Genomic DNA, 13,664 nt, shown 5'->3' on the forward strand with positions numbered 1-13,664 from the left:
TTAACATAAGGTTTAGCCTTAACTGTGTTATCTTCATTAACCTTTTCAACTACCGGTTCTTTTTCCTTATCTTGATTAGGTTGTGGTTCTTGTGGAGTAGGAATAGCTTCATCAGAAGTTACAAGTATTTCAGGTGGTTTAAGTGTTGTACCACTTCTTGTGGTAATGGCTTTAGCTGTTTCATTCCGGGGGTTAGCATTTGTATCACTAGGTAGATTTCCCGATTTTCTTTCACCTATTAACCTTGCTAGGTTACTTACTTCTTGTTCCAGATTTTGAATAGAAGCTTGTTGATTTCTAAATGCTTGAGCATTTTGTTCATTAGTTTGTTTCTGAGATGTGAAAAACTGCGTTTGAGTTTCAACTAGCTTCGTCATCATATCTTCTAAATTCGGCTTTTTATCATCGGTTTGTTGTGGTGGTTTATTTTGAAAATTAGGTCTTTGCTGATTGTAATTATTATTGGATAATTGTTGATTGCTAGGACCTTGTTGGTTGTTGTATGGAATATTTCAGTTATAATTCTGGTTTTGATTGTAAATCGGTCTTGGCGGTTGATAATTATTCTGATAATTATTTCCAGGCCTTTGGTTTATGTATGAAATATTCTCTCTTTGTTCCATTGTTAATTCAATACTGAGACAATCTTTTGTCAAATGTGGTCCTCCACACTTCTCACAACTAATTCGTATTGAGTGAATATCTTTAGTCATCTTTTTCATTCGTCTCTCGACAGCATCTATCTTTGCGGAAATGGAATCTAAGTCATGGCTAGAATCGGCTCTAGCTGCTTTAGATGATCTAATGATATCTTTTTCTTGGTGCCACTCATGTGAGTGGGAAGCAGTGTTATCAATAACTTTGTAAGCATCAGTTTCGGTTTTCTTCATAATAGAACCACCAGCTGCTATATCTATGTCTTTCCTTGTAGTGATGTCGCATCCTTGGTAGAATATTTGTACTATTTGACAGGTGTCTAAACCATGTTGCGGACATCCTCTTAATAACTTTCTAAATCTAGTCCACGCCTCATATAGAGTTTCATTTGGCTTCTGTGTAAACGTAATAATTTCTGCTTGAAGTCTTACGGCTTTAGATACCGGAAAGAATTGTTTAAGAAATTTTTCAACTAAAACATCCCATGTATCAATCGCCCCTTCAGGTAACGATTCCAACCAATCTTTGGCTTCTCCCTTTAAAGTCCAGGGAAATAACATGAGATATATCTGTTCATCCTCCACTTCTCGGATTTTAAATAGTGTGCAGATCCTATTAAAGGTACGTAGATGTTCATTTGGATCTTCCTTCGGCGCACCACTAAATTGGCATTGATTAGTCACCATGTGTAGAATTTGTCCTTTGATTTCATAATCTGGCGCATTAATGTCTGGATGAGTAATTGCGTGACCTTGGCCAGTGCGTTTAGCTCTCATTCGGTCTTCCATACTTAAAGGTTCCAGATTCTCCATAATTGAATTTGTTGAATCGGAATCACTAGAGGATTCTGATTTAATGGTTCGTTCCTCAACAATCTCTGTTTGAATGATTGGTGGTTCCGGAGGAAAATTTAATGGTTCAGGATCTATGAATCGTTCCTGAATATTCTCCGGATTCTCAATTGTGAGGTCGGGTTCAAAAAATGGATTATCAACGGCGACAATATTAGTTAGATGTCTTGATCTAGTTACAGGTGGTGAACGTACAAAAGGTGGTGAACGTACAAAAGGTGGTGAACGTCTTGCTCGGTGCATTCACTGAATATCCTATTAGTTTTTAAAAGGAAAGAAAAATTATAATAAGTTATCCAATCAATAGACTTTTCTGATTTTGCCCACATTTCGAATAGCCAAAAGATGCAGCAGAGGGGCAGGATTCGTTTGGTCTCAATATAATTGAGGACTGTTTGGCTCCAATAACCCGGTCCACATACAAATCCAACTATTACTACGAACCAGAAAATTTTGATGTCTATCAATTTAACCACTTAAAATAAATTTTCGTAATTTTAAGAAATTTAGATAAGAAGTAGAATAAAAATCTATGTCCTAAAACTAGAATAGCGAGAAATAAGAAAGAAAAAAAGTTCGTCGAAAAAGGTCGAAAAAAAAATGGTTGAAAAATAAAAGGTGACGGAAAAATAAAAGAAACTTATAACACTTAAAAACACTTGACTAACCTAACCTTATTACTACAACTAACTTAAAATTATAATCACAAATTGAGATTACTAATTGGAATGATAATTGATACATAGGTAAAAGTCGTCTAAAAATATTAAAGCTTACAGGAAAAACTAAATCCCAAATGGAAATAACTTAAAAAGAAACTAAAACTTAAAAAGGCGTCGCAAAATTCTAAAGTACCAAAATCTTAGTCTAAAGAAAAAGCACTTAAGGGATTTTACGGCAAAGCCTAAAAATCTAGAAGTAAAAATAACTATGGCAAAAACTATGAGTTAAAAATAAATACGGGCGAAAAATACAAAAATTACGCTAAAACTATTAAAAAGGGACAAAATATAAAAATATACAAAAAGTTGTAAAAAGTACAATTTTTATAAAAATATTATTTTTATATTATTTATTTTATAAAACTATTAAATTTAAAATTTATTTAAACTAATTTAACTAAATAATACAAATAAATAAAAACTAAACTAAATAATATAATATAAATAAACTAATTAGGGTTTAAAATTAATTAAAATTAATAAAACCCGTAATTAATGCGAATTAGGGTTCCTGTGTACCTGTGTCAGGTCTTCTCCGCGAGTCGCGGTATTCGATGCTTCAAACTCCGCGAGTCGCGGGGTTTCAAAATTCAACTCAGGTACAGTTTTGAAATTCGACGCGTTTTTCTTTTTTATTTTTTTATTTTATATTTTCTGTTTTATATTTTCTGTTTTAAAATCTAAAATATTTATATAATAAAAACTTATATTTTAAAAAACTAGAATAAAAATAGAACTACTTTATAATTTTATAAATATCTTACAAATAGATTTATATATATATTAAATTTTTTTTTCGGTTTTTTTTATATGTTTTAAATAAAAACAAAATACTTAAATAAAACTTATATAAAAATAAAGAAACTTTATAAAACTTAAATATTTAACAAAATCTTAAAAATACTTATGTTTTTGTTTTTCTTTTTATATTTTCGAATATTTAAAACGTATTTTTATAAAAACGAATTTTAATAAAAGTAAACTAAAAATCTTTTTTTTTTCTAAATATTTAGCATTGCGCTTTCGGCGTTTAAGAGTTCCCTGGCAGTGGCGCCAAAAATACTTGATGTTTAAAGCTAAGGGGTATAAAATACTATTAAATTTTACAAGAAAATACTATTAAATACGATACAATTTTACACAAGATATTTATTTATTTAGAGAATGGATATACTTAAACCTTGCTACAACACTTATAGGCAGTGTACCTAATCGTACAGTAGTGTAGTTTTTAGTAAGTCCGGTTCGTTCCACATGGATAATCTTTAAACAAAGCTTAACGCTATATTAGTTTACTTTTATAAAAATACAAATATATATATAAGTAATATTATTATTATAAAGGGGGGTTTTTACCGTTTAATGACCGGTTTGTCGATTTTAAAACTTTAGTCGCAGTTAAAACCAAATGTAAAATAATAAATAAATACAAGACTTAATTTAAAGCGTAAAGTAAATAACGATAATGAAATTGCGAATAATAAAAGTGCGATAAAATAAACTTGCGATAATTAAAAAATGCGATAATTAGAAGTGCAATTAAATATAAAATAAAGGAAATTAAATATGAAATAAAAGAATTATGCTTATTTAAACTTCCATAACCATGATGTTTGACGTGTTGATTTTAGTTTTATGCCCATGGGTTAATTGTCCTTTGTCCTGGATTATTTAATATGTCCGTCTGGTTTTTGTCCATAACAGTCCATCAGTCATAAATATAAAGTGCGAGTGTCCTCGTCAAATTATCCTTATACCCGAAGTTAAATATTCCAACTAATTGGGGACTTAAACTGTAAAAAGATTTTAATACTTTGTTTAATAATTACACCAGGATGTCGACTGAGTGTAACCCAAGGTTTTAATATTTTGTTATCAATTATACCAAGTGTCCTTGTACATAATTTCACCCCTGTTTTAATTATTCTAGTGGCTATTAATCCATTCCCGTGTCCGGTTAAATGAACGATTATTCGTACATATAAATACCCCGCCCATCGTGTCCGATCGAGTGTATATGGTAATTTATAGGGACGCCCAATTGTAAATCTTTATATTAACATTAAAAAACTATCATTTAGTTAAACAAATATAAAGCCCATTAATAGCCCATAGTCTAATTTCCACAATTGTCGTTCTTTTGTCCAAACCCCAATTATGGTACAAAGTCCAATTACCCAATTTTAGTAATTAGCCCAACATCATGATTACTTTGGATTAAATAAGCATAATAATAAATTAGCTACGAGACATTAAATTAAAAAGGTTGAACATAACTTACAATGATTAAAAATAGCGTAGCGTTACACGGACAGAATTTCGACTTACACCCTTACAACATTCGCTAACATACCCTTATTATTAGGATTAAAATTAAAATTAAAATTAAAATTAAAATATAAATATAAATATAAATATATACGTTTAGATAGATGGATGGATATTTGATTGGTTTTTTTATGATCAGAATGCGCGAGCTTTATTGGCAGTTTCTAAATTTGGGGCTCCGCGACTCGCGGCATTTTTGCTCTTCAAACTCCGCGAGTCGCGGAGTTTGAAATTCCAGCTCACTCCAAATTGGATCTTAGTTTGCCGACGGTTTATTATATAATATAATATATATATATAATTTATATAATTAATTATATATTATATTATATTTATATACATAGTTAACTTGTAATTTTTAGTCCGTTGCGTCGAGCGTTGATAGTTGACTCATGTCCCGGTTCCGGATTTTCGAACGTCCTTGCGTACAATTTAATATCTTGTACTTTGCGTTTTGAATCTTGTACTCTTGTAATTTCGAGACGTTTGTTATCAATAATTGGAACCTCTTTGATTGCCTTTTGTACTTTTGAGCTTTTTGGTCGTTTGCGTCTTCAATTCGTCGAATGTGTCTTTTGTCTTCACCTTATATTATTTAAACGAATATCACTTGTAAATAGAACAATTGCAACTAAAAGCTTGTCTTTCTTGAGGAATAATGCTATGAAATATATGTTCGTTTTTAGCATTATCAGTTACCTCAACAACTCGCAGTTGTACATAACACTTTCCATGTCTCGAATTTGAAGAAATGTTTTGCTAAAGAAGATCTCACTATTCCGTTAGACGAAATCCAAATCAACAAAAAACTTCAATTCATCGAAGAACCCGTCGAAATAATGGACCGTGAGGTTAAAAGACTTAAGCAAAACAAGATACCAATTGTTAAGGTTCAATGGAATGCTCGTAGAGGACCTGAGTTCACCTGGGAATGAGAAGATCAGATGAAGAAGAAATACCCGCACTTATTTCCAGAAGATACGTCAACACCTCCAACTGCTTAAAATTTCGGGACGAAATTTATTTAACGGGTAGGTACTGTAGTGACCCGAACTTTTCCATGTTTATATATATTAAAGGAAATTTTTATTTACATGATTAAGTGTTTCCAACATGTTAAGCAATCAAACTTGTTAAGACTTGATTAATTGAAATAGGTTTCATATAGACAATTGACCACCCAAGTTGACCGGTGATTCATGAACGTTAAAACTTGTAAAAACTATATGATGTCATATATATGGATATATATATATAGTTAACATGGTATTATGATAAGTAAACATATCATTAAGTATATTAACAATGAACTACATATGTAAAAACAAGACTACTAACTTAAGGATTTCGAAATGAGGCATATATGTAACGATTATCGTTGTAACAACATTTAATTATATATATATATCATATTAAGATATATTAATACATCACAATATCATGATAATGTAATAATTTAACATCTCTTTAGATATAATAAACAATGGGTTAACAACATTTAACAAGATCGTTAACCTAAAGGTTTCAAAACAACACTTACATGTAATGACTAACGATGACTTAACGACTCAGTTAAAATGTATATATATGTAGTGTTTTAATATGTATTCATACACTTTTGAAAGACTTCAATACACTTATCAAATTAATTCTACTTAACAAAAATGCTTACAATTACATCCTCATTCATTTTCATCAACAATTCTACTCGTATGCACTCGTATTCGTACTCCTAAAATACCCAGCTTCTAAATGTATTTACTATTGGTATATACACTCTAATAATCAGCTCTTAGCAGCCCTTGTGAGTCACCTAACACGTGTGGGAACCATCATTTGGCAACTAGCATGAAATATCTCATAAAATTACAAAAATATTAGTAATCATTCATGACTTATTTACAAGTAAACAAAATTACACATCCTTTATATCTAATCCATATACCAACGACCAAAAACACCTACAAACACTTTCATTCTTCAATTTTCTTCATCTAATTTATCTCTCTCAAGTTCTATCTTCAAGTTCTAAGTGTTCTTCATAAATTCTATAAGTTCTAGTTTCATAAAATCAAGAATACTTCCAAGTTTGCTAGCTTACTTCCAATCTTGTAAAGTGATCATCCAACCTCAAGAAATCTTTCTTATTTACAGTAAGATATCTTTCTAATACAAGGTAATACTCATATTCAAACTTTGATTCAATTTTTATACCTATAACAATCTTATTTCGAGTGGAAATCTTACTTGAACTTGTTTTCGTGTCATGATTCTGCTTCAAGAACTTTCAAGCCATCCAAGGATCCTTTGAAGCTAGATCTATTTTTCTCATTTCCATTAGGTTTACCTACTAAAATTAAGGTAGTAATGATGTTCATAACATCATTCGATTCATACATGTAAAACTATCTTATTCGAAGATTTAAACTTGTAATCACTAGAACATAGTTTAGTTAATTCTAAACTTGTTCGCAAATAAAGTTAATCCTTCTAACTTGACTTTTAAAATCAACTAAACACATGTTCTATATCTATATGATATGCTAACTTAATGATTTAAACCCTGGAAACACGAAAAATACCGTAAAACTGGATATACGCCGTCATAGTAACACCGCGGGCCGTTTTGGGTTAGTTAATTAAAAACTATGATAAACTTTGATTTAAAAGTTGTTCTTCTGGGAAAATTATTTTTCTTATGAGCATGAAACTATATCCAAAAATCATGGTTAAACTCAAAGTGGTAGTATGTTTTTCAAAATGGTCATCTAGACGTCGTTCTTTCGACTGAAATGACTACCTTTACAAAAATGACTTATAACCTGTATTTCTGACTATAAACTTATACTTTTTATATTTAGATTCATAAACTTAAGTTCAATATAAAACCATAGCAACTTGAAACACTCAAAACAGATTTAAAACGAAGAAGTTATGGGTAAAACAAGATTGGATAATTTTTCTTGTTGTAGCTACGTGAAAATTGGTAAAAAATCTATATTAATCATATTCTAGCTAACTCATATTGTATTATACATGTATTCTAATATATTATGTAATCTTGGGATACCATAGACACGAATACAATATTTTGACATATCATATCGACCCATATATATATATATATATATATATATATATATATATATATATATATATATATATATATATTTCGGAACAACCATAGACACTCTATATGCAGTAATGTTGGAGTTAGCTATACAGGGTTGAGGTTGATTCCAAAATATTATGTATACTTTGAGTTGTGATCTAGCATGAGGCTTGTATACACGAGGTCGTGGATTGATTCAAGATAATATATATTGCTTTATTTTTCTGTACATCTAACTGTGGACAACTAGTTGTAGGTTACTAACGAGGACAGCTGACTTAATAAACTTAAAACAGCAAAACGTATTAAAAATGTTGTATATATATTTTGAACATACTTTGATATATATGTACATATTTGTTATAGGTTCGTGAATCGACCAGTGGCCAAGTCTTACTTCCCGACGAAGTAAAAATCTGTGAAAGTGAGTTATAGTCCCACTTTTAAAATCTAATATTTTGGAATGAGAATACATGCAGTTTTATAAATATTTTACGAATAGACACAAGTAAATGAAACTACATTCTATGGCTGGATTATTAAATCGAATATGCCCCTTTTTAGTCTCTTAATCTAAGAATTAGGGAACAAACACCCTAATTGACGCGAATCCTAAAGATAGATCTATTGGGCCCAACGAGCCCATCTAAAGTATCGGATGCTTTAGTACTTCGAATTCATCATGTCCGAAGGGAGTCCCGGAATGATAGGGGATATTCTATATGCATCTTGTTAAGGTCGGTTACCAGGTGTTCACCATATGAATGATTTTTATATCTATGTATGGGATGTATATTGAAATATGAAATCTTGTGGTCTATTATTACGATTTGATAAATATAGGTTAAACCTATAACTCACCAACATTTTTGTTGACGTTTAAAGCATGTTTATTCTCAGGTAATTATTAAGAGCTTCCGCTATTGCATGCTATTATATGGACAAGATTTGGTGTCAGCATGCTTGTATAATATTGTTTAAAATTGCATTCGAGATTTATTTTGTTGTAACATATTAATATTTGTAAACCAATATGTATTGGTAGTGTGTAAGTGTGATATTTGTTAGATTATCATTTTTGGATAATCTAAGTGGTATCTTGTTAACATTGTCTATAAAATAAAGGTTATGGTTTGTTTTAAAAATGAATACAGTCTTTGAAAAACGTCTCATATAGAGGTCAAAATCTCGCAACGAAATCAATTAATATGGAACGTTTATAATCAATATGAACGGGACATTTCATGCGTCCACGAACGGTCTTCCTCCGTTAACCCCTGGAATCACAGTACCATCGAAACGATACCGATTCTTCGGTGGGGTAGAGGGCGGCTGCACGGGCGCCTCCTCAGGGTCCTCGTCGGAATCCTCGTCGCTGGAGTCATCGGATGATGAGTCGTCGGATGATGAGTCGTCTGAATCATCTGATGGTGGATGTGCCTGACCGGTAGTCATAAGTCGGTATCTGCCAGGCGGGATCGGCACGACACGTCTATCAGGAAGGCGTCTAGCCCAATGTCCATGCTCATTGCAGAAAGGACCGTCCCGATTTTCCCCAGGGATCACAGCACCACCAGAATGGTGCTGTGGCTCCGGGAGTCCTGGGTTAGGTGGAGCTGGAATCTCCTCTGGCTCCTCGTCTCCGTCGGAGATGATCATCAGGTCAGTGCGTGGCTACTGTCCCCAGAGGATGAATCGCCAGAGTTACTGGAGGGTAGCGATGACGGGATCTGTGAGTCGGCAGCAATAGCAGGCGAGGCGGCAGATGAATCTGAGTCGCTGTCCAAGTCAATGATGATGGGCAGGATATCCGATATCTGAACAATGAAAAATAACTTTTTCCATGTCAGTAAGTCATATAGCAAGCACGTATTAGGCAAAGTAACTACGACAGTATAGATCATCTATAGCAGTAAGTAGCATGACAATAATGACAAGTATCATGCAATCGAAAGCAGATAGTAGCATGCAGTAGTGAAAGCAAGTAGCAGTATACGGCATATAGCAGTAAAAGTAAGCAGCAGCATGCAGCAAGTTCCGCAGAAACAAGTAAACTAGCAAGTTGTAGATTAGTCCTATTAGTGAATCCTACTCGGTCCAGTCTAGACTGACTAATGCAACCTAATTCCCTACAACCAATGCTCTGATACTAAATGTAATGCCCCGTACAAAATTAACGTGTACGGATCATCAACAGCATGATCATTAAAAGGTCAAACACTATATGCTGTTTTAAAATAAGTTTGCATTCATAAGAAAAGGTGACGTCATAACCAACGTCAAATGTTTAACATATGATAGTGTGCTTCTACTAATAGAAGGCAATAATAATAGTACGTGACCCAATGGTCATTACAAATTCATTGTTTCAAAAGTAACATAGTTTGAATGCAAAGTAAGTGTTTCATGCGGAGACATCTCTAACAGAAGTAGCGGGTGTCTACACAGCAATACTACAACAGCAGAAGCAATCAAACCTCTAAGCACCTGAGAAAACATGCTTAAAACGTCAACACGAATATTGGTGAGCTATAGTTTAAGTATAATAATAATGTAAGGTAGGCCACAAGATTTCGGTATTTCAAAACAGTATGAAATGTATATGTTCAACCGTGGGCACTTGGTAACTAACTTAACGTAATATCACCCCCTAAAAGTACACTTGGCGAGTGCGTAAGTTTACGAAGTATTAAACACCCATTAAATGCTAGCGCTACTAGCCCGAGTGGGGATGTCAAACCCTATGGATCCATATCTAAGATTCGCGTTCACCGGTTCAAAGACCAATGACTAAACGTTACCGAGCTAAGGGGAAAGCTTATGCCGTTTTATAACCCACACATATATAAAGTTTAAGTACTTGTGCCTAGTATGTAATACGTAAAATGAGCATGTATTCTCAGTTCCCAAAATAGTTAAATTAAAAAGGGATGCTATAACTCACGGTGAAAAGTAGTAAAGTCGGTAAGAGATAAGTAAGCAAGTAGTTAGTCCGAAAGGTCCTCAACCTAAGTCAAAAGTTACTAAGTCGGTAAATCGTCCCCAAAGGTTTAAAAGTATGTAAATTAGGTCTTAAGTGTCATCATCATTCATCATAAGTCAAAAAGGGTAAAGTAAGTTTCAATCAAGAATAGAGTTCGAAAAAAAGGCTGACTTCGTTCAGCTGCTACGACCTCTATATAAATCGAAAAGATGCGTAGTCAGTGGCTATGGCTCCGTATGTGAGTCCTCCAAGCACTGACCAATTTTCAGAACCAAACTCATCTTCGTTTGACCGTGGCGACGGTTTAAGTGCGAGTAGCTCAAAAATTTCAGCACAACGTTAAAAGGGCGTAGTGATTTTCGGAAGGCTATAAATCCTAAACCGTAACTCGGATTAAGACGAGGCCTAAATGGAAAATATAACTGGAAATAAACATTCCAGTAGCCCAGGTAGCCTGCCTGATCAGACCCAGAAAAGAGTAAACAAAGTGCTCCGGTGGGTTCTTGGTGCTTGATGCTCATCACGGTTCTCATCCTTGATGCTTATAGCTTAAAGTGTACAACTCGTTGATGTGTTTGCATTATATTAACCAAGTTTTGACCATCATAATACTAGTGTATGTCTAAGATATGTAGCACAACTCATTTAAGGGTTGTAAGTAGGTTGATGAACCAAAGTTACATCAAGATCTTAGATCCGATACATACATGAGTTCTAATAGTAACATTAAGCTATAAACTTGAAAGTAAACTAAATAAACAAGATCTTAAGTTGTAGAACTTAGATTTTAGTTAGATCTTAAATATTCTAGACTAAAAAGTCTAGATCTAGTGTTTTTAAGGTAAACCCTAAGTTATGGAACTTGGATCTTCACTTTAATAAGACCATAAGTTATGAAACTTAGATTTTAATCTTGTAGAATGTATATATAAGCTTACAAGCTTTGTTTAAAACAAAATTGGAAGACCATAAGCTATAGAAACTTAGATCCAACATGAGTGTATGAAGTTATAACTAGAAAGTTAAACTTCCATGTTCTTGAACTTACAAAGTTTAAACTTTAGTTTCAAGAAAAATGAGATCAAGTTTAACTAGTAATACTTGACCAAAATTATACAATCACAAATTTAAAAGAAAGAAAAGATGAACTTCAAGTGTAGAACCATAAGCTAACAAGCTTAGATTCTTGTTCTTGACTTCTCATCAAACAAAAGAATGAAGAAGAAAGATTACATGAAGATACAAACTAGTAAGTTTGATCTTTAACAACAAACTAGAAGAAATGATGATGATACAATTCTGTTTCAAGGAACAAAAAGAAAGAAAAATAAAGTTTGTTACTTACAAATTTAGAGAGAAAGTTGAGAGAAATAAAGTGTAAGTATGTTGTGTGTGTGAAATGAAATAGAAACTAACTTATAAGTAACAAAAAAAATTGAAAAATGAACTCCCTCCCCACCCTAATTGGCCGACGGTTTTGGGGGGTTCAAAAGGGAAAGTCAAGCTTGTTATTTCATGTGTGGGAAGGTGGTGAATGCTAGGAAGAGTAATAAGTTAAATACATGGGAAAGAGGTGGCCATGCATGCTTGAACATTTTGTCTCCTCATTAACTAATTAATCTAGTTTAAGCTTAATGAATTATTAGCATAATGGTGGGCTTACTAGTAGTCCATTAAGTGATGTAGGGTGGGCTTCCAAGTCCAATAATATAAGCCCAAGTAAGTATGCAACAATTAAATAAAAAAAGCCCAAGTAATTAACTACTTGCATTAGTTAATTAGAAATGATTAATAATAATTAATCATCAATGTAAATAATATTTGAAATATTATTCGTGAAAAGCATGTGTCGAAAAGACGAGTCGGGACTTTGAAAGTCAATTACGGTAACAAGTAAAATGTATAAGAATACATTTATTAAAACTCAAGCATTAATAATAAATATTAATAATATAAGTCATAAAATCCAGGGTCATTACAGAAAAACTTCAATTCATCGAAGAACCCGTTGAAATAATGGATCGTGAGGTTAAAAGACTTAAGCAAAATAAAATACCAATCGTTAAGGTTCGATGGAATGCTCGTAGAGGACCCGAGTTCACCTGGGAGAGTGAAGATTAGATGAAGCTGAAATACCCTCACCTATTTCCAGAAGATGCGTCAACACCTCCAGCTGCTTAAAAATTTCGAGACGAAATTTATTTAACGGGTAGGTACTGTAATGACCCGAACTTTTCCATGATTATATATATTAAATGAAAACTATATTTGCATGATTGAATGTTTTCAACATGTTAAGCAATCAAACTTGTTAAGACTTAATTAATTGAAATAGGTTTCATGTAGACAATTGACCACCCAAATTGACCGGCGATTCACGAACGTTAAAAGTTGTAAAAAGACTATATGATGATATATATATATATATATATATATGGATATATATATATATATAGTTAACATGATATTATGATAAATAAGTATCTCATTAGGTATATTAACAATGAGTTATATACATAAAAATGAGACTACTAAGTTAAGAAACTCGAAACGATATATATAACGATTATCGTTATAACAACGTTTCACTAAATACATATGTATCATATTAAGATATTGTTACACTATATTTAACATGATAAAATGATAATGATATATATATATATATATATATATATATATATATATATATATATATATATATATATATATATATATCATTAAGTATGATAATAATGAACTACATATGTAAAACAAGACTACTAACTTAAGAATTTCGAAACGAGACATATATGTAACGATTATCGTTGTAACGATATTTTAATGTATATATACCATATTAAAATATATTCATACATCATAATATCATGATAATATAATAATTTAACATCTCATTAGATATAATAAACAATGGGTTAACAACATTAAATGAGGTCGTTAACTTAAAAGTTTCAAAACAACACTTACATGTAACGACTAACGATGACTTAACGACTCAGTTAAAATGTATA

At 32.1% G+C, this 13,664-nt stretch overlaps 1 non-coding gene across 1 annotated transcript; it reads left to right on the forward strand.

Annotated features, from left to right (window-relative positions):
• Positions 1 to 978: 978 nt before the first annotated feature.
• LOC139856454 (small nucleolar RNA R71) lies at positions 979 to 1,085 on the forward strand. The gene has a single exon (XR_011761936.1). It is a non-coding gene; the product is annotated as a small nucleolar RNA R71 (small nucleolar RNA).
• The last annotated feature ends 12,579 nt before the right edge of the window (positions 1,086 to 13,664 follow it).

Source organism: Rutidosis leptorrhynchoides, chromosome 6 (genome assembly GCF_046630445.1).
Source record: "Rutidosis leptorrhynchoides isolate AG116_Rl617_1_P2 chromosome 6, CSIRO_AGI_Rlap_v1, whole genome shotgun sequence".
NCBI lineage: Eukaryota > Viridiplantae > Streptophyta > Magnoliopsida > Asterales > Asteraceae > Rutidosis > Rutidosis leptorrhynchoides.